This window comes from Eschrichtius robustus, chromosome 6 (assembly GCF_028021215.1).
Source record: "Eschrichtius robustus isolate mEscRob2 chromosome 6, mEscRob2.pri, whole genome shotgun sequence".
NCBI classification, from domain to species: domain Eukaryota; kingdom Metazoa; phylum Chordata; class Mammalia; order Artiodactyla; family Eschrichtiidae; genus Eschrichtius; species Eschrichtius robustus.
In genome coordinates this window covers 77360446-77379806 of record NC_090829.1, presented here as the reverse complement: position 1 = coordinate 77379806, position 19361 = coordinate 77360446, and the positions used below count along the sequence as shown (strand labels likewise).

At 46.5% G+C, this 19361-nt stretch overlaps 1 protein-coding gene across 10 annotated transcripts in view; it reads right to left on the bottom strand.

Moving 5' to 3' along the window:
• Nucleotides 1-19361, bottom strand: part of MYLK (myosin light chain kinase) — a 342321-nt gene that overhangs the window by 186329 nt on the left and 136631 nt on the right. The gene's annotated exons all lie outside the window — the stretch shown is intronic.

The following is a 19361-nucleotide window of genomic DNA, read 5'->3' as shown; positions in this document are numbered from 1 at the left end:
GACTCCTGTGTTCCTGTCTTAAGGAATCTGGGCTGAGATTTGAACCATGCTCCACAGACTGTGTTCACGTTGAGAACAGGACCTAGCAGCACGGGTCCTGACCCCTGGAGAGCTTCAGGAGTGGTCCCTGGCGCATACTTCTAAAACATGGTGGCGAGGGGGTGCCCAATCCAGTCCTTCTCCTCCAGGGGACAGAAGGTATTTCTGTAGTTCCAAAGGAATCTCTCATCCTATGCAACTCACACCTTGGGACAGACTGCAGATGTCCAAATCAGAAATGATGTGGATTTAAGCTTTTCTACTGGCTCATGTCTGATTCTTGAGTAACTGGCCTTCTCCTAACACCTAGCTGACCCCTTAGCCACTAGCTCAGCAGTTCTCAAACTTTTTGGTCTCAGGGTCCCTTCATACTCCTAAAATTATTGAAGATCCCAAAGAGCTTTTGTGTGTGAATTGCTGCTATCAATATTTTACTGTATTAAATTAAATTTTTACTGTATTAAAACTAAGAAATAGTAGTTCATTTAAAACATCAATAATAAGCCCATTAGGTTAACATAAATAACACTTTTAAAAGAAAAATACATTTTCTGAAACAAAACCAAAAAAACAGTTTAGTAAGAAGAGTTGTTTTGTTTTTGCAAATTTCTTTAATGTCTGGCTTAATAGAAGACAGCTAGATTTTCATATGTGCTTCTGCATCCAGTTGGTTGTGGCATCACAGTGTTCGTACCTGCTGGAAAACTCCGTTTGAGAGAAAAGGAGAGTGAAAAAAGCAATGACATCTTATTATAAAAAGCAAATGACATCTTATTACAAAAATTATTTAGAACTCCTGGGCCTATGAAAGAGTCCCAGGGTCCCCAGGGCCCACTTTGAGAACCATTGCTCTACCCTATCTCCTGCTCTCCCCATCACCATCTGTTCTTCTGTCCTCCGTAAAGCACACAAGTGGAAAGGGAATAGTGGTTTTATAGGAGTAGTGGTGTGCGGCTTTGAGGGGCAGGTGGGAGAGAGGGCGAATCAATACCTAATTTGATTCCATCTTTTTTTCCAAGGGGAATGGTTGAACATATGTGGACCAGGGAGATTTGAAGACAGACACTGATGAAGAGAACACCTTTAAGGCAACTGAGTTCTTGGTCAAGACTGAATATGCACCACAGACTCTGGAAGACCTTGCACATGGTAGATAGTTGAATATTTTATGGATAATAAAGGAAGAAATGAATCCAGAAAAACAATGCTCCTCACCCTGAGGAACAGAGATGACTCCAGATCTAGGTCTCCTAGACAGAGGTCTCTGGGGAGCAACCAGAGACTGGAAAGTCATTGTGAATTGGACAGAACTAAGGACAGTAATTCGGACAAAATCATGGAAGGTGTGTCTATCACACACATCATAGTTGGCCGCCATGCAGTCATGTGGTTATTAGATTAACATCTGTCTCCCCCACTGGAACATAAGCCCCTCCACTAGGTCATGGGTCCTCTGTAGTTCGCTCACTACTGTATCCCTAATGCCTAGAATATGGATGAGCACACAGTAAGTTCTCAACAAATACTTGTGGAATATATGAATAAATTGAAAGTTGGGCTAAAAAAGCATAAAAAATCACTTCCAAACTATGGTATCACTTACTTTTGTTGTGGAGCAAACATGTGAACATTAGAGAGAGGATGTAGGGAAAGGAGTGGGCGAACAGGTCACAACAATAAACAGTCTACCTCTCTGGGGCCTGTAGGCATTTGGTTCCAGACACATGGGTACCAGTCCTGGCTCTAAACCTGGCATGTAACTTGTGAATCCTTTCCTCTCTTTGCTTCTCCGGCTGCCTGGGTGTGAAGTGAGCACAATCATACCTGGCCCTGGGTACACTCTCTGGGTTTCCTGCTGGCATCCTTGAGAGACTTGGGCCCAGGTTTCCGGGTTCCTAAGGGATATCAGGTAAAGCCAGCCCACTCCTTCCCTCCCCCCGCCCCAACTGAGTTCTTCCCTGAGCCCACAGGCAGTCCTTCCCTCCCCATGGCGTCCTGGGCCTTTCCTCTTGAAAGACACATTAAAGGAAGGTCGGGCGGACTTCCCTGGTGGCGCAGTGGTTAAGAATCCGCCTGCCAATGCAGGGGACACGGGGTCGAGCAGCCTGCGTGCCACAACTACTGAAGCCCATGCGCCTAGAGCCCATGCTCCGCAACAAGAGAAGCCACTGCAATGAGAGGCCCGTGCACCGCAACGAAGAGTAGCCCCTGCTCGCCGCAACTAGAGAAAGCCTGTGCTGAGCAACAAAGACCCAACGCAGCCAAAAATAAATAAATAAATAAATAAATAAATAAATAAATAAATAATTTTTTTAAAAAAAGGAAGGCTGGGCTTCTACAGGCAGGTGACCTACCCGCTTCAGCCCGGCCACGTCATCAGAGGAGCAGACCACGGGCAGGAGGAGGGTGTCAGCTCAGCAACTCTACCCTGAGTGCCCACATCTTTGGCAGAAAGTTATTTTTAAATTTTCTTAAAAGGGGATCAAACCAAAAAAACACAGCCAAAGGAACACACAGTGTGAACGAGTGAGGCCTGCTCTCCTGGAGCTGCTCTCTTACTGTTGGGATTCTTGCTTAATTTGAGATTTAATGAGACCAGCTGAGAGAAGCTTTCTGCAGTAAAAGTCACATGCAAAAAGAAATCAGAGCCAGAAACCCTGATTATGATTAAATTAGCAACATGCACATTCCTATCACAGTCTTCGCAATATCCTGAAGTTCACTCAGCTCATTAGCAGTGTCATCCCTGCAGAAGTAAGTTTGGGGTCACAGGTGTGTTTATTCAACCATCCCCTTCTCAAATACCTTGCCTCCCCCTCCATCCTGCTAAGCCACGCCGATGTGCCCGTGACATGAGCGCTGTGAGGACGCAGGCAGGAGCAGCCCCACCTCGGTCCATGGGAGCCCAGGAAATCCACTCGGGGAGCAGGAACGGCACTTGCGGCTTCCATCGACAGGGTGCCCCTCAGCAGGGAACAGACTGCTGTGCAGTCAGATGTGCATTCTCCACTGCGAAACTGTGTGGCCTGAGGCAAGTGACAACCTCTGAAAGTCTTAGTTTACTCATCTGTAAAATGGAGCTACTATTAATACTCTCCTACCTGCAGGGCCGCTATGAGGGTCAGCAATGTGTATAAAAAACAGCCCGGCCCAGTCTCTGGCACAGAATAAGTGCTCAATCCATGGTGGCTGCTACTGTTAATGTTGTTGGTGTCATTGTTGTTTTAAGATTTCTGTCAGAAGCTCAGAGGATAGAAGCAGCCTTGGCCAACAAGGGGGCCAGCTCAGGAAAACTGGCAGGCAGCACCTGACGGTTAAGTAGCTCAGAGAGTCAGAGGCTCCAGTGCTCACTGAGGCTGCACCCTAGCCACTGTGTGACCTTGAGAAAGCCACTTCCCAGCTCTGGTTCTCTCTCTGACCTGAAGGGCCTCTCTGGACCTTCCTGCCCTAGTTCACCTGTGTCTCTAGGACTGTTGCCAGCTCTCCATAGGACACCTGGGCAGGTAGGAAAGGTTCCAGCAGGGGGAGCCAAGCCCACAGCAGAGACAAGATGCTTTGGGACACCAGGAGAGGAGAAAGAAGAGACTTCTGTTCCAGGCCCTCCACGCAGGGCTTCACAGGCTGACAGGCGCGTCTGGTCCTCGGGGCACACTTGTGAGACACAGGCACAAGCCATGAAGACTGAAGCCTGGGCCGGCGCTAGGAATGGGCATGAATGCAGTCATTCCAGCTTCGCAGCCTCTGGCCTCTCCCAGGTCGAGCTTCTGATTCTGTGAGGTCTGTCCAGAGAGGGGCTGGGGCTGAAAGAGCTGAGGGGAAACCCCAGGAAAAAGAGGAGAAAAAGGAACCAATAATAGCTCCTGTTTAGTGAGCACTTATTAAGTGTCAGGAGTGGACTAAGTACTTAAGGTGATTCCCTTAGCAGAGCGGCAAATATTAACAGCAAAATTAATGGGGCAGGGTGCTGGGGAGAGTCATTTGCTTATAAAGCAAGTGGAATATATTCCTTTTCTTTCTACCACTTCATTCTTCCTCTCCTTCCTCCAATTTAGCCAACATTTAGTAATTTATTTTGAAACCGGAGTCTTGGGCAGGGGGAGCACATGGGAGGGGTGGCAGGTGGGCAGGGGTGGTGGGTGCGCTATTAGGGACGTAGTGTCCGAGGGGTGAGAGTGGAGGGGAGGGAGTAAAGGGAAGGGTCCCCACTCTGTGCCCTGAGTCTGTCTGGCCATTCCCCTCCTGGTCTTTAGTGAAGCTTAGGAAAGCTCTGGAAAAGAAGGCCCAGGAAGGGAGTCCATGATTCTGCTGATCACACCCTCCCTGGAGGGACCCTGAGCAGCTTCTCCAGCTCCAGACAGGCATGTCCCATCCCGTCTTTCTGAGCCACTGGAAGCACATGCTGCCCCTCGGCTTTCTGCCGGGAGCTGGCCCTGTGGCGATGCTCTGAGGGGACCGGCCCAGAGGACCCTGTGCCGGGAGGGCCCTTGGATGCTGAGCACGGCTGCCAGTGAACCGTGAGCGGAGCTCGCCCAGGCCCGGCTACTGAACACGGACCCAGCTTCTCTCCACACACTTTAGGGGAGTTGCCAGCTCCCCATGGCCTGTTTCTCCTGGGAAGACACTAGCCCTGTGGCTGGACTAATGCCTGGCTGATGCGAGGAGAGAGAATGAGAAAGACCCTTCTATGGGAGGCCTGCCTTTCCCCGTGACAGGCTCAGGCACCGGCTGGAACAGTGTCTTCCAAGGAGAGGGGGAGCGGGGAGCACAGTCGACAGGAGGGTCTGCAGAGATGTGGATGCTGATGAGAACTAGGGCTGAGTCTGAAGACTCTCTCCAGCCATAGGCGTCCACAGCTCCTGCTGGACCTCCTGGGGCCCAAGCTGGCTCCACCACGTCCCTGTTTCCCCGAGCTTCCCTTACTGAGAGGTGTGGGGATCCTTCTTTGGCAAACCCTGACACAGCATGAGAATATGAGGCAAGCCAGCCTGCTTCACCAACTCCTACAGGCTCTGGGATTTGAAATGCGAACTTGCAATTGTTTTCTACTTACTCCCACAGAGGAAACCTGCCTCTTCCAGCTGAAGCCAAAGGCCTGGCCAACAATGTATGCATTTCTAGTTTCTCTCGCACTCTTGGTTAGCACTGAGACAAGGCGGCAGGTGCACAGAGAAGAGGAATGAGGAGGGAGCCAAGACCGGGTGTCTCCAACATGCCAGAGGAGGGAGGGTGCTAAATCCAGGTGGGTTTTTCCCCTGGAATTTTTAGGTTGGCTGCCCCAACCAGAGAGAAATGATCAATTCCTACTTTAAGGTCAAGCCCAGAGCTGAATCAAGAACACTGTTGGGGTAACCGCCAGTCCTGGGACACTAGGAACAAGAAATTGACAATCTAAGAGTAAGCTGGGTGGTGATGCCAGCCAGCGGACTTGGGCAAGCCATCCCATCACAGGCTGTGTAGTCAGACATGCTGCACTTGAACCTGCTTCTGCCACTTAGTAGCCAGATGACCATGGGTGATTTACTTAATCTCTCTAAACCTCAATTTTCCCATCCGTAAATCTGTTCTGTAGGGCTCTGTGGAGATTAGAGGGAAGGTCAAGTATCTAACACAAAGTAGATACTCAGAATACCCAACACACTGTAACTGCAGTGCAATTTCTAAGCATGCCTGGCACATAGCAAGCACTTAGCAAATGATGACTCTCTGGTAACAGTCAACTAGGAGGACCAATCAGAGGTATCACATTTCACTTATATGTTCTCATTCATTGAAATATTGCGTCAGGGACTTCCCTAGTGGTCCAGTGGTAAAGAATCCGCCTTCTAATGCAGGGGACATGGGTTCAATCCCTGGCCAGGGAACTAAGATCCCACATGCCGCAGGACAACTGAGCCCGAACGCCACAACTACTGAGCTCACGTGCCTCAGTGAGAGAGCCCACGTGCCACAAACTATAGAGCCCACGTGCCACAAACTATAGAGCCCACGTGCTCTGGAGCCCTCACGCCACAACTAGAGAGAGAACACCCACACACCACAACTAGAGAGAAGCCTATGCCTCAATGAAAGATCCTGCATGCCTCAATGAAGACCCCGTGTGCAACTAAGACCCGACGCAGACAAAAAAAAAGAAATTAAAAAAAAAAAGAAAAACTGCCTCAAACATAGCCTCATCTATCACAGAGAGTAGATTATTAATTCACACTCTTACATTCACTTCTTTTACTCAGTTACTTGTCATTGGCTAGACAATATGCATTGCTCTCATCCCAAATTCTAGCTTCCTGGTTAGAACAGTGGAATACGGCTGGATCACAGAATGTGAGGGTTGGTAGGGGACCTAAATCATCTAGCCCAACCCCCTCACTTTACAGATGAGGAAGTGGGCCCAGAGTGGACTTACGTATCCTCAAAGACCGGAGGAGGGCAGGGATCTCTGAAGTTTCCAAGGCACGAGAATTCATGAGAATGAATCAGGATCATCTAAGCAAGTGAGCCCTGCAGTAGAGAGCTGAGCTGGGCAGGGGAAGATGGTGGTACATGTCTCAGTGCAAGGAAACTCACCTGGGAAAGGGGTGGGTCAAGGGAAGTTTTGAGAGATATAGTCATTAAATTGATTTGAGACTAGGTTGCAGAGGGCCTAGAGGGTAGCATGTTCTTAGATAATGCTACCAAAAGCTTTTGATTTATAATAAACTTCGAGCTACTGACAATTTATGAAATACTTTCCCAATCAAGATCTCATTTCAACTTCACAACATATTGAGATACGTTACAACCCCATTTTATTGATAGGAAATCTGAGGCTCAAAGACCAAGTGACTTGCCTAAAGTCAATAGCTAATAAAGCAGAACTAGAATCCAGTCTTTCTTACTCCAAATCCTGGCTCAATTTGGTAACATGCTCGGGAAGGATTTAGCAAGATATGTTGAATCTTATCATAATAAACACCATGCCCAAAAGGAAATTTCCAGTATAACAACTGTGTTGATAGTCCCTCAGATTTTATTGGAATGATACCTGATGGGTACAGATTTGACTAATGTAGTCAATCCCCTGCCCAGAGAAAGCCCCTTTTATTTGTCCCAAACAAATGGATGACTTCATTTCAATCCCTCTTGCCTGAGGGAGAGACCATGCTTACTGGCTAATCTCTAGCAAGTCTATGTAGGACTCACACCACCATCAGTAGATATGCCTCACCCCACGCACAGAGATGCTCTCTCTTCCCATTCACAGGCCAGACATCTCTGTGTTCTCCCCCAAAACGTGCTGCTCTTCTCCAGACTCCCCTCGGTTCTCCTCCCTCTGTCTGGGCACAACCCCAGACCCTGGCCTTGGGTGCTGCATTAGAATGGCCAGGAGGATGCTTTGGCAGTGTGACAAGCCCTGTGTTTCCACAGGCAGTTCACCCCTTGCCCTTACCTGTCCTCCCATGACATGAGGACCTGTCCCCAGTACAGCCTCCAGTTCTGGATGAGAAACAATGGCTTAGTGTTTCCTGGAATTTACCTGGGGTGGTGGAGAGCTGCCAACCCAACCCAACCAGGTTTATCAGCCCAAGGGAAGAAAGTCAGGCTCAGACACATTCCCGCTCCTCCTTCAGGCTTCTTCAGTCTTCACTCTGAGGGGCTGCATCATCTTCCCTCCTCTGCTGGTGGCACCCACCTAGCACTGTGCAGCCCCACTAGGGTGAGGGGCACAGGGGAGCCTGTCTCTCGAGGTTCCTTTAGGATTCTTGGGTACCAACCTCAGGCCCTTTGTGGAGGAGACTTGCTCACCCTGGGAACCTGAAATTCAGGGCTGGAAGGGACCTTAGAAATGATGCCATTGGGGGGACCTTCAAGACGGTGGAGGAGTAAGACATGGAGATCACCTTCCTTCCCCCAAATACATCAAAAATACATCTACATGTGGAACAACCCCTACAGAACACCTACTGAACGCTGGCAGAAGACCTCAGACTTCCCAAAAGGCAAGAAAATCCCCACGTACCTGGGTGGGGATTTTCTGGCAAAAAATTGTATCTGGCAAAAGAAAAAAGAAAAAACAGAGACAAAAAGTAGGGGCAGGACCTGCACCTCAGGGAGGGAGCTGTGAAGGAGGAAAAGTCTCCACACACTAGGAAGCCCCTTCACTGGCGGAGACTGAGGGTGGTGGAGGGGGGAGCTTCGGAGCCACAGAAGAGAGCGCAGCAACAGGGGTGCGGAGGGCAGAGCGGAGAGATTCCTGCACAGAGGATCAGTACTGACCAGCACTCACCAGCCTGAGAGGCTTGTCTGCTCATCCGCCAGCTGGGACAGGTGGGGGCTGGGAGCTGAGGCTCGGGCTTCAGAGGTCAGACCCCAGGAAGAGGACTGGGGTTGGCTGTGTGAACACAGCCTGAGGGGGCTAGTGCACCACAGCTAGCCGGAAGGGAGTCCAGGAAAAAGTCTGGACCTGCCTAAGAGGCAAGACACCATTGTTTCTGGGGGTGTGTGAGGAGAGGGGATTCCTTCCCCGTGTGCCCACAGAAGGCAGAGCACCGCCTAAGTGAGCTCCAGAGACGGGCACAAGACACGACTATCAGCTCAGACCCCAAAGACGGGCATAAAACACTAACGCTGCTGCTGCAGCCACCAAGAAGCCTGTGTGCAAGCACAGATCACAATCCACACACACACCCCTCCCCCCCCACCCCACTGGGAACCTGTGCAGCCCTGCACTGTCAGGGTCCTGTGATCCAGGGACAACTTCCCCGGGAGAACACACGGGGCACCTCAGGCTGTTGCAACATCACACCGGCATCTGCCGCTGCAGGCTCGCCCTGCATTCCAATTATGACTACCGTACCCCTGCCTCCCCCCGGTCTGAGTGAACAAGAGAGCCCTAATCAGCCGTGGCTTTAACCCCCTCCTGTCTGGGCGGGGAACAGGTGCCTGAGGGCGACCTACATGCAAAGGTGGGGCCAAAACCAAAGCTGAAACCCAGGAGCTGTGGGAACAAAGAAGAGAAAGGGAAATCTCTCCGTGCAGCCTCAAGGGCATCGGATTAAATCCCCACAATCAACTTGAGGTACCCTACATCTGTGGAATGCCTCAATAGGCAACAAACGAATCACCCCAAAATTGAGGCAGTGGACTTTGGGAGCAACTGTAGATTTGGGGTTTGCTGTCTATGACTGATTTGTTTCTGATTTTTATGTTTATCTTAGTTTAGTTTTTAGTGCTTGTTATCATTGGTGGATTTGTTTATTGGTTTGGTTGCTCTCTTCTTTATTATTATTATTATTAAAATAATTCTTAAAAATTTTGTTTTTAATATATTTTTTTTCTTTCTTTTTTTCTCCCTTTTCTTCTGAGCCGTGGGACAGACAGGGTCTTGGTGCTCCAGCCTGGTGTCAGGCCTGAGGCTCCAAGGTGGGAGAGCCGAGTTCAGCACTGGACCACCACAGACCTCACGGCCCCACGTAAAAGAACAAGCTCCACCCAACGGCCAGCAAGCTCCAGTGCTAGACGCCCCATGCCAAACAACAAGACAGGAACACAACCCCACCCATTAGCAGAGAGGCTGCCTAACATCATACTAAGTTCACAGACACCCCAAAACACACCACCGGATGCGGCCCTGCCCACCAGAAAGACAAGATCCAGCCCCACCCACCAGAAAACAGGCACCAGTCCCCTCCACCAGGAAGCCTACACAAGCCACTGAACCAACCTTAGCCACTGGGGGCAGACACCAAAATCAATGGGAACTACAAACCTGCAGCCTGTGAAAAGGAGATCCCAAACACAGTAAGTTAAACAAAATGAGAAGACAGAGAAATATGCAGCAGATGAAGGAACAAGGTAAAAAACCACTAGACCAAATAAATGAAGAGGAAACAGGCAGTCGACCTGAAAAAGAATTCAGAATAATGATAGTAAAGATGGTCCAAAATCTTGGAAATAGAATGGAGAAAATACAAGAAATGTTTCACAAGGACCTAGAAGAACTAAAGAGCGAACAAACAATGATGAACAACACAATAAATGAAATTAAAAATTCTCTAGAAGGAATCAGTAGCAGAATAACTGAGGCAGAAGAATGGATAAATGACCTGGAAGATAAAATAGTGGAAATAACTACTGCAGAGCAGAATAAAGAAAAAAGAATGAAAAGAATTGAGGACAGTCCCAGAGACCTCTGGGACAACATTAAATGCACCAACATTCGAATTATAGGGGTCTCAGAAGAAGAGAAAAAGAAAGGATCTGAGAAAATATTTGAAGACATTATAGTTGAAAACTTCCCTAACATGGGAAAGGAAATAGTCAAGTCCAGGAATCAAAGAGAGCCCCATACAGGATAAATCCAAGGAGAAACACGGCAAGACGCATATTAATCAGACTATCAAAAATACAAAGAAAAAATATTAAAAGCAGCAAGGGAAAAGCAACAAATAACGTACAAGGGAATCCCCATAAGGTTAACAGCTGATTTCTCAGCAGAAACTCTGCAAGCCAGAAGTGAGTGGCAGGACATATTTAAAGTGATGATAAGGAAAAACCTACAACCAAGATTACTCTACCCGGCAAGGATCTCATTCAGATTTGACAGAGAAATTAAAACCTTTACAGACAAGCAAAAGTTAAGAGAATTGAGCACCACCAAACCAGCTTTACAACAAATGCTAAAGGAACTTCTCTAGGAGGAAACACAAGAGAAAGAAAAGACCTACAATAACAAACCCAAAACAATTAAGCAAATGGTAATGGGAACATACTATCGATAATTACCTTAAAAGTAAATGTATTAAATGCTCCAACCAAAAGACACAGACTGGCTGAATGGATACAAAAACAAGACCTGTATATATGCTGTCTACAAGAGACCCACTTCAGACCTAGGGACACATACAGACTGAAAGTGAGGGGATGGGAAAAGATATTCCAGGCAAATGAAAATCAGAAGAAAGCTGGAGTAGCAATTTTCATATCAGGCAAAATAGACTTTAAAATAAAGACTATTACAAGAGACAAAGAAGGACACTACATAATGATCAAGGGATCAATCCAAGAAGAAGATATAACCATCGTAAATATTTATGCACCCAACATAGGAGCACCTCAATACATAAGGCAAATGCTAACAGCCATAAAACGGGAAATCGACAGTAACATAATAATAGTAGGGGACTTTAACACCCCACTTTCACCAATGGACAGACCATCCAAAATGAAAATAAGGAAACACAAGCTTTAAATGATACATTAGACCAGATGGACTTAATTGATATTTATAGGACATTCCATCCAAAAACAACAGAATACACTTTCTTCTCAAGTGCTCATGGAACATTCTCAAGGATAGATCATATCTTGGGTCACATATCAAGCCTCAGTAAATTTAAGAAAATTGAAATCGTATCAAGTATCTTTTCCGACAACAATGCTATGAGACTAGATACCAATTACAGGAAAGAAACTGTAAAAAATACAAACATATGGAGGCTGAACAATACGGTACTAAATAACCAAGAGATCACTGAAGAAATCAAACAGGAAGTCAAAAAATACATAGAAACAAATGACAATGAAAACATGACAACCCAAAACCTATGGGATGCAGCAAAAGCAGTTCTAAGAAGGAAGCATATAGCAATACAATCCTACCTAAAGAAACAAGAAAAATCTCAAATAAACAACCTAACTTTACACCTAAAGCAATTAGAGAAAGAAGAACAAAAAACCCCCAAAAGTTAGCAGAAGGAAAGAAATCATAAAGATGAGACCAAAAATAAATGAAAAAGAAATGAAGGAAACAATAGCAGAGATCCATAAAACTAAAAGCTGTTTCTTTGAGAAGATAAAATTGATAAACCATTAGCCAGACTCATCAAGAAAAAAAGGGGGAAGATTCAAATCAACAGAATTAGAAATGAAAAAGGAGAAGTAACAACTGACACTGCAGAAATACAAAGGATCATGAGAGATTACTACAAGCAACTATATGCCAATAAAATGGGCAACCTGGAAGAAATGGACAAATTCTTAGAAAAGCACAACCTTCTGAGACTGAACCAGGAAGAAATAGAAAATATAAACAGACCAATCACAAGCACAGAAATTGAAACTGTGATTAAAAATCTTCCAACAAACAAAAGCCCAGGACCAGATGGCTTCACAGGGGAATTCTATCAAACATTTACAGAAGAACTAACACCTAGCCTTCTCAAACTCTTGCAAAATATAGCAGAGGGAGGAACACTCCCAAACTCATTCTATGAGGCCACCATCACCGTGATACCAAAACCAGACAAAGATGTCACAAAGAAAGAAAACTACAGGCCAATATCACTGATGAATATAACTGCAAAAATCCTCAACAAAATATTAGCAAACAGAATCCAACAGCACATTAAAAGGATCATAGACCTTGATCAAGGGGGGTTTATCCCAGGAATGCAAGGATTCTTCAATATATGCAGATCAATCAATGTGATACACCATATTAACAAATTGAAGGAGAAAAACCATACGATGATCTCAATTGATGCAGAAAAAGCTTTCGACAAAATTCAACACCCATTCATGATAAAAACTCTCCAGAAAGTAGGCATAGAGGGAACCTACCTCAACATAATAAAGGCCATATATGATAAACCCACAACCAACATCATTCTCAATGGTGAAAAACTGAAACCATTTCCTCTAAGATCAGGAACAAGACAAGGTTGCCCACTCTGACCACTATTATTCAACATAGTTTTGGAAGTTTTAGCCACAGCAATCAGAGAAGAAAAAGAAATAAAAGGAATCCAAATCGGAAAAGAAGAAGTAAAACTGTCACTGTTTGCAGATGACATGATACTATACATAGAGAATCCTAAAGATGCTACCAGAAAACTACTAGAGCTAATCAATGAATTTGGTAAAGTAGCAGGATACAAAATTAATGCACAGAAATCTCTTGCATTCCTATACACTAACGACAAAAAAGTCTGAAAAAGAAAATAAGGAAACACTCCCATTTACCACTGCAACAAAAAGAATAAAATACCTAGGAATAAACCTACCTAAGGAGACAAAAGACCTGTATGCAGAAAACTATAAGACACTGATGAAAGAAATTAAAGACAATATAAACAGATGGAGAGACATACCATGTTCTTGGGTTGGAAGAATCAACATTGTGAAAATGACTCTACTACCCAAAGCAATCTACAGATTCAATGCAATCCCTATCACACTACCAATGGCATTTTTCACAGAACTAGAACAAAAAAATTCACAATTTGTATGGAAACACAAAAAACCCCAAATAGCCAAAGCAATCGTGAGAAAGAAAAATGGAGCTGGAGGAATCAGGCTCCCAGACTCCAGACTATACTACAAAGCTACAGTAATCAAGACAGTATGGTACTAGCACAAAAACAGAAATATAGATCAATGGAACAGGATAGAAAGCCCAGAGATAAACCCACACACATATGGTCACCTCATCTTTGATAAAGGAGGCAAGAATATACAATGGAGAAAAGACAGCCTCTTTGGTGTACAACAGAAACTAATGCAGTATTGTGAAGCAATTATACTCCAATAAAGATCTATTAAAAAAAAAAAAAGAATGAAATTAGAACACTTCCTAACACCATCCACAAAAATAAACTCAGAATGGATTAAAGACTTAAATGTAAGGCCAGATACTATAAAACTCTTAGAGGACAACATAGGCAGCACACTCTATGACATAAATCACAGCAAGATCCTTTTTGACCCACCTCCTAGAGAAATGGAAATAAAAACAAAAATAAACAAATGGGACCTAATGAAACTTAAAAGCTTTTGTACAGCAAAGTAAACCATAAACAAGACAAAAAGACAACCCTCAGAATGAGAGAAAATATTTGCAAATAAAGCAACGGACAAAGGATTAATCTCCAAAATATATAAGCAGATCATGTAGCTGAATATCAAAAAACAAACAACCCAATCCAAAAATGGGCAGAAGACCTAAACAGACATTTCTCCAAAGAAGATATACAGATTGCCAACAAACACATGAAAGGATGCTCAACATCACAAATCATTAGAGAAATGCAAATCAAAACTACAATGAGGTATCACCTCACACAGGTCAGAATGCCCATTATCAAAAAATCTACAAACAATAAATGCTGGAGAGGGTGTGGAGAAAAGGGAACCCTCTTGCACTGTTGGTGGGAATGTAAATTGATACAGCCACTATGGAGAACAGTATGGAGGTTCCTTAAAAAACTAAAAATTGAACTACCATATGACCCAGCAATCCCACTACTGGTCACATACCCTGAGAATACCATAATCCAAAAGGAGACACGTACCACAATGTTCACTGCAGCACTATTTACAATAGCCAGGACATGGAAGCAAACTAAGGGTCTATCGACAGATGAATGGATAAAGAAGATGTGGCACATATATACAATGGAATATTATTCGGCCATTAAAAAGAAACGAAACTGAGTTATTTGTAGGGAGGTGGATGGACTAGAGTCTGTCATACAGAGTGAAGTAAGTCAGAAAGAGAAAAACAAATACCATATGCTAACACATATATATGGAACCTAAAAAAAAAAAAATGGTTCTGACAAACCTAGGGGCAGGACAGGAATAAAGACGCAGATGTAGAGAATGGACTTGAGGACACGGGGAGGGGGAAGGGTAAGCTGGGATGAAGTGAGAGAGTGGCATGGACATATACACACTACCAAATATAAAATAGATAGCTAGTGGGAAGCAGCCGCATAGCACAGGGAGATCAGCTCGGTGCTTTGTGACCACCTAGAGGGGTGGGATAGGGAGGGTGGGAGGGAGGGAGATGCAAGAGGGAGGAGATATGGGGATATATGTATACGTATAGCTGATTCACTTTGTTATACAGCAGAAACTAACACAACATTATAAAGCAATTATACACCAATAAAGATGTTAAAAAAAAAAAAAGGGCTTCTCTGGTGGCGCAGTGGTTAAGAATCTGCCTGCCAAGGCAGGGGACACGGGTTCAAGCCCTGGGCCGGGAAGATCCCACATGCCGTGGAGCAACGAAGCCCGTGCGCCACAACTCCTGAGCCTGCACTCTAGAGCCCACGCGCCACAACTACTGAGCTCACGCGCCACAACTACTGAAGCCCGTGTGCCTAGAGCCCGTGCTCCGCAACAAGAGAAGCCACTGCAATGAGAAGCCCGCGCACCGCAACGAAGAGTAGCCCCCGCTCGCTGCAAGCAGAGGAAAGCCCGCATGCATCAACAAAGACCCAACACGGCCAAAAATAAAATAAATAAAACTTAAAAAAAAAAAAACTTAAAAAAAAAAAAGGCAAAGTCCACAGAAAAAAAAAAAAAGAGAAATGATGCCATCACACCCCCAACCCCGGAGTGGAGCAGCTCATTCCTGGAACATCAACTATACTCAAAGATCTGGGGGAAGCATTTCTATATGAGAACCAATGTGTTCACATTGTTGTACCAAATGACAACTATAAGTTGATTTTACAAATTACCCTAAGACTTCAAAGAAATGTGATGCTTTCTGCAAGCTGCTTCAGGCTACACCCCAAGCCCCTACCCTCAGAATACTAGTTCTTTCTCCACTTCCCTGGGGATGGCAGAGTTGGAGAAGCACTGGTCCCACCCAAACCCTGTATCACAGAAAGGAAATCTCAGGTCCAGCCAAGTGAAGTGACCATGAACCACAGTATCTACTATTACTAATAAAAATAATCCATTTACTGAATGCTTACCAGGAGGCAGGTACTCTACTGAGAGTTTTACTTAAGTTAACTTTCATTTTCAAAGCAACTTCTATAAGAGGTATGATTTTCACTTTAAAGACGAAAAGAAGACTCAGAAGTTGAGCAATATATCCCAAATCGCAGAGCTAACAATGACAGCTACTTCTTATCAGCTGGATTTGAACCTATGCCTCTGACTCCAAGGTTCAGAGCCTTGGTGACAATGTCACACTGTTAGTGATGCAAGAGGGAGGAGCTGGGAGTGGGTTGGAGTCCAGGGTGCTGGTGTCTTGTGTCCTAGATTATTATGCACAGCCCCAGAACACAAGGGAGCCTTAGCTTACCCTCGGCCTATCAATAAGAAAACTGAGGCTCAGAGAGAGGAGCCCAACTTAAGGCCAGAGCCACCAAATTCCAGAGACAGGATCTGCTAACAGTGGGCTCTGGGGGAGTATCCTAACCTCTCTGGGGTCAGAAGACCTCTAACATCCCTCCTGGATGTACCAGTTATAACCTGACTTGCACATCGTGTCAGCCTTTGTAAGCCTGAGCACCTGCGGGGGCCTCATTCACTTTGGTCTGCAGACAGCAGCTCTGACAAGCTACCCTTAACCTCCTGCCAGGGGGCTGGATGGGGGGGGGCGTGCTAAGGGAACTCGTTTGACAATTGCCAGTCACTCCTGGTTCTGAACCGATCAACCAGCCTGCTAGTCATTAGCTAAGCCCTGAATGCCAGGAAACAGAATGTATACACAGTAGCCAAAAGCCACAGCCACAAGCACGCACACCCTTCTCAGCAAGGAAATTCCAGAAGTTCATTCATTCCTGTGGTTCGCATCTATAAGAATCTTCTTCCAGATCCCAACTTCTTAGGTCCCTGGTGTTGTCTAAAAAGCCTACTCCACATCTGGACAAAAGCATGCTGAAAAGATGCGACTCTGTTGTGACTACTTAGAATATTTACATTATCTGTGGTATCCATGTTGATCGCCTGAGCCAATCAAGCCAGGTTTATCAACACCGTGCTCCCAGCAGGGCAGGAAGAACCCCGGCTGAAAGGTCAGAACACACAGTCTGTCCGCATACCCATCACTGTGTGTTTACCAGCTCTGTCACGGACCCCATGGGGCTCTGTGTGTTGGGAGGAAGGGAGCAGAACATCAGGGGGTGAAGAGACAGGAGTTAGAGAAAGTCGAGACTCAGGGAGCAGCTTTGGAAGGGTCAGCACTCCTCACTTTGGCCTTGAGGAGGCCTCTGGACATCAGGAGCCATCAGCCTGCTGGGGAAGAGCCCCACCCGAGAGTAGACAAAGGCAGCTCATGGCCGCCTGCTTGCTTCCTCCCCAGCCCAGCCCAGCCCCTCAGCTCCCACCCACACTGTTGCAGCTCCTGAGCATGTTGCACGTTCTAGAGTCTCGCCTCCAGCTGTGGCTCTTTAAAGCTGAGCAACTCGAGGTTCACACAAGCCCTACCTGATGTTCTAAGCCTGTCCCGGCTCCCCCCCGCAGCTGCTGACTGGGGAGCCCCTCACATCTCTTCTAGACAGGCTCCGGGACCCAGGATGTTGGCTGGGGGTGGGCAGGCCCCGCCTCTCACCTTCCCTTTCATGCTCCTTGAATAGGCAGAAGAAGCCACTCAAGCACCAGGTGTGCAGGCCCTCGGCTGTCCTGCTGTCCCCTCACGCTGGGCTGCGGCTCAAGGCCCTTCCACACCACACCTGCCTGCCTCCCTTCCTCCCTCCCAAAGGACGCCCTCTGCTTCTCTGTCTCGGCAGGCAATTAGGGATGTTGCCGAGAACATCCAGTTCTTACCATCTGCAACAATGGACGATAACAGAGAGTGACGCATTTTCTCCTGTAAGGACTTTTCCCACCAATCATGTCTCCCTCCCTTCCTCCTCAGGCGTCACTGAAGATACTGACAAGGCTAACATGTGTCTCTTCTCCTCTCCCACCCCAAACCTGCTCTGGAGGGGCGCTGTTGAGAAAGAAAATGGTGACCCCTGGGAACCCAGAGGAAAGGGCATGGAGAAAACTGATGGGCAACGGAGGGCACGGTGCATCAGCAGGAACACGGCCAAGTGCGACTGACCCTCTGGAGAGAGGACCGAGCTCACAGGTGTCAGCTCAACTGGCCCCAGAGGGGAGAAGAGGGCCCCTGTCCCTCCAATCTTCTCTTGGAAACAGGGGGCCAGCAGGAAGATCAAGGGCTACCCCATGTGTCAGCTGGGCTCACACCTGGCCAGGGGAGCACAGACCTTGAAGACAGGGGACTTGGAATCCTATTGGGGAGGCCAGATCAACAAAGGAGAACAATATAACCACAGGGGCCAGGAAAGTGGGATTGGAAATAAAACAGCTGGTGGGCCCTGGCCTGTTCACGGGACTTGGTAAACCCTTCATGTTTCCCACTCCTGAACCCCACAGTTCGGCACCCTGCTCGGGACACTCAGCCAACACAAATCAGCAGTTCGTTTCTTAGCATTTGCCTAGAGGGGAGCATGGGCCCAGCATTTATTGGGTGTTAAGTGTTCTCTCTCCCCCGCAGTAATAAGATGGGTACAGGACTCTGAAGGGCAGTACGTTGTTTACCATCATTGCAAAGCTTTGAAATGGCCATCCTAGTTGTTAGAACATTTTCTCCAGGGCAATTTAGGTAAGCTTCCATCCCGTGTACATAGCAGCCAACCAACTAGGCCTCTCCAGGTGTGGTAGATTAGGCCAAAAAAGGACTACTAAATGTGCTTATCCACACCAAATAGACCTATTAAGTTAATAAGGCACTTCTAATTATTCTAATGAAATAATTTCTGATTCATGCTTGAAGTAAGAATCAGTTTTACTCTCACTCTGGTTTTTTATGATTACTCAATTCGGGATTTTTCTGAGAGAAGGCAGTCCCCTGGGACTTCCTAGAGTCCAGTCTTTGATGGGGGGAAATTATTTATACTGAAGAACTCTGCTCCCCCTCACACCTGTTAGCTAGGGCTTGGTTCCATCTCCCCGATGGCTTTGTTCCTCTTGGTCTCTAGGCCAAAGTGAGCTTCTGGGAAGCTGCAATTTGGCACAAGTGCGTACTTGCTTGGGTGTCCTCTCTCTCAGCTGATCTTTGCAGGTTCCTGGCAAGTCTCTCTCTTAGTTGAGACAATGCTCCCCCCCCACCCTCTTCCCGCACCTCTTAACTAGAAAAATAAAATAATATCCAGGTGCCAGAAGGTAATTTCTTGCTTAAGCCCAGGAAAAGCCAAAGAGAGCTAGCTTATCCCCACATTTGCCACCTGCAATGCTCAACCAAACAACAGGACAAACCATCTACGAAAGATCGAGCTATCTCTTCACCTCTGCAATCCCTGAAGCATTTCTCTGCCTGTTCGTGTGCACAGTGAGCTGCATCTGTATGGCTTCCCCATTGACCGGAAGCCCCTCTGAGCTGAGACTGTGAGGAGATGCTGCCTAAAGGACGTCCCTTGAGTCCGCTCCCTGAGCCCCGCGATGTCCAGCTGGGCATCTCTGGGCGCTCGGGGTCAGACCAATCCTCCTGTGGGCACAGGGGAGGGGCCGCCTCCACAATTGCACTTTTCTTGCAA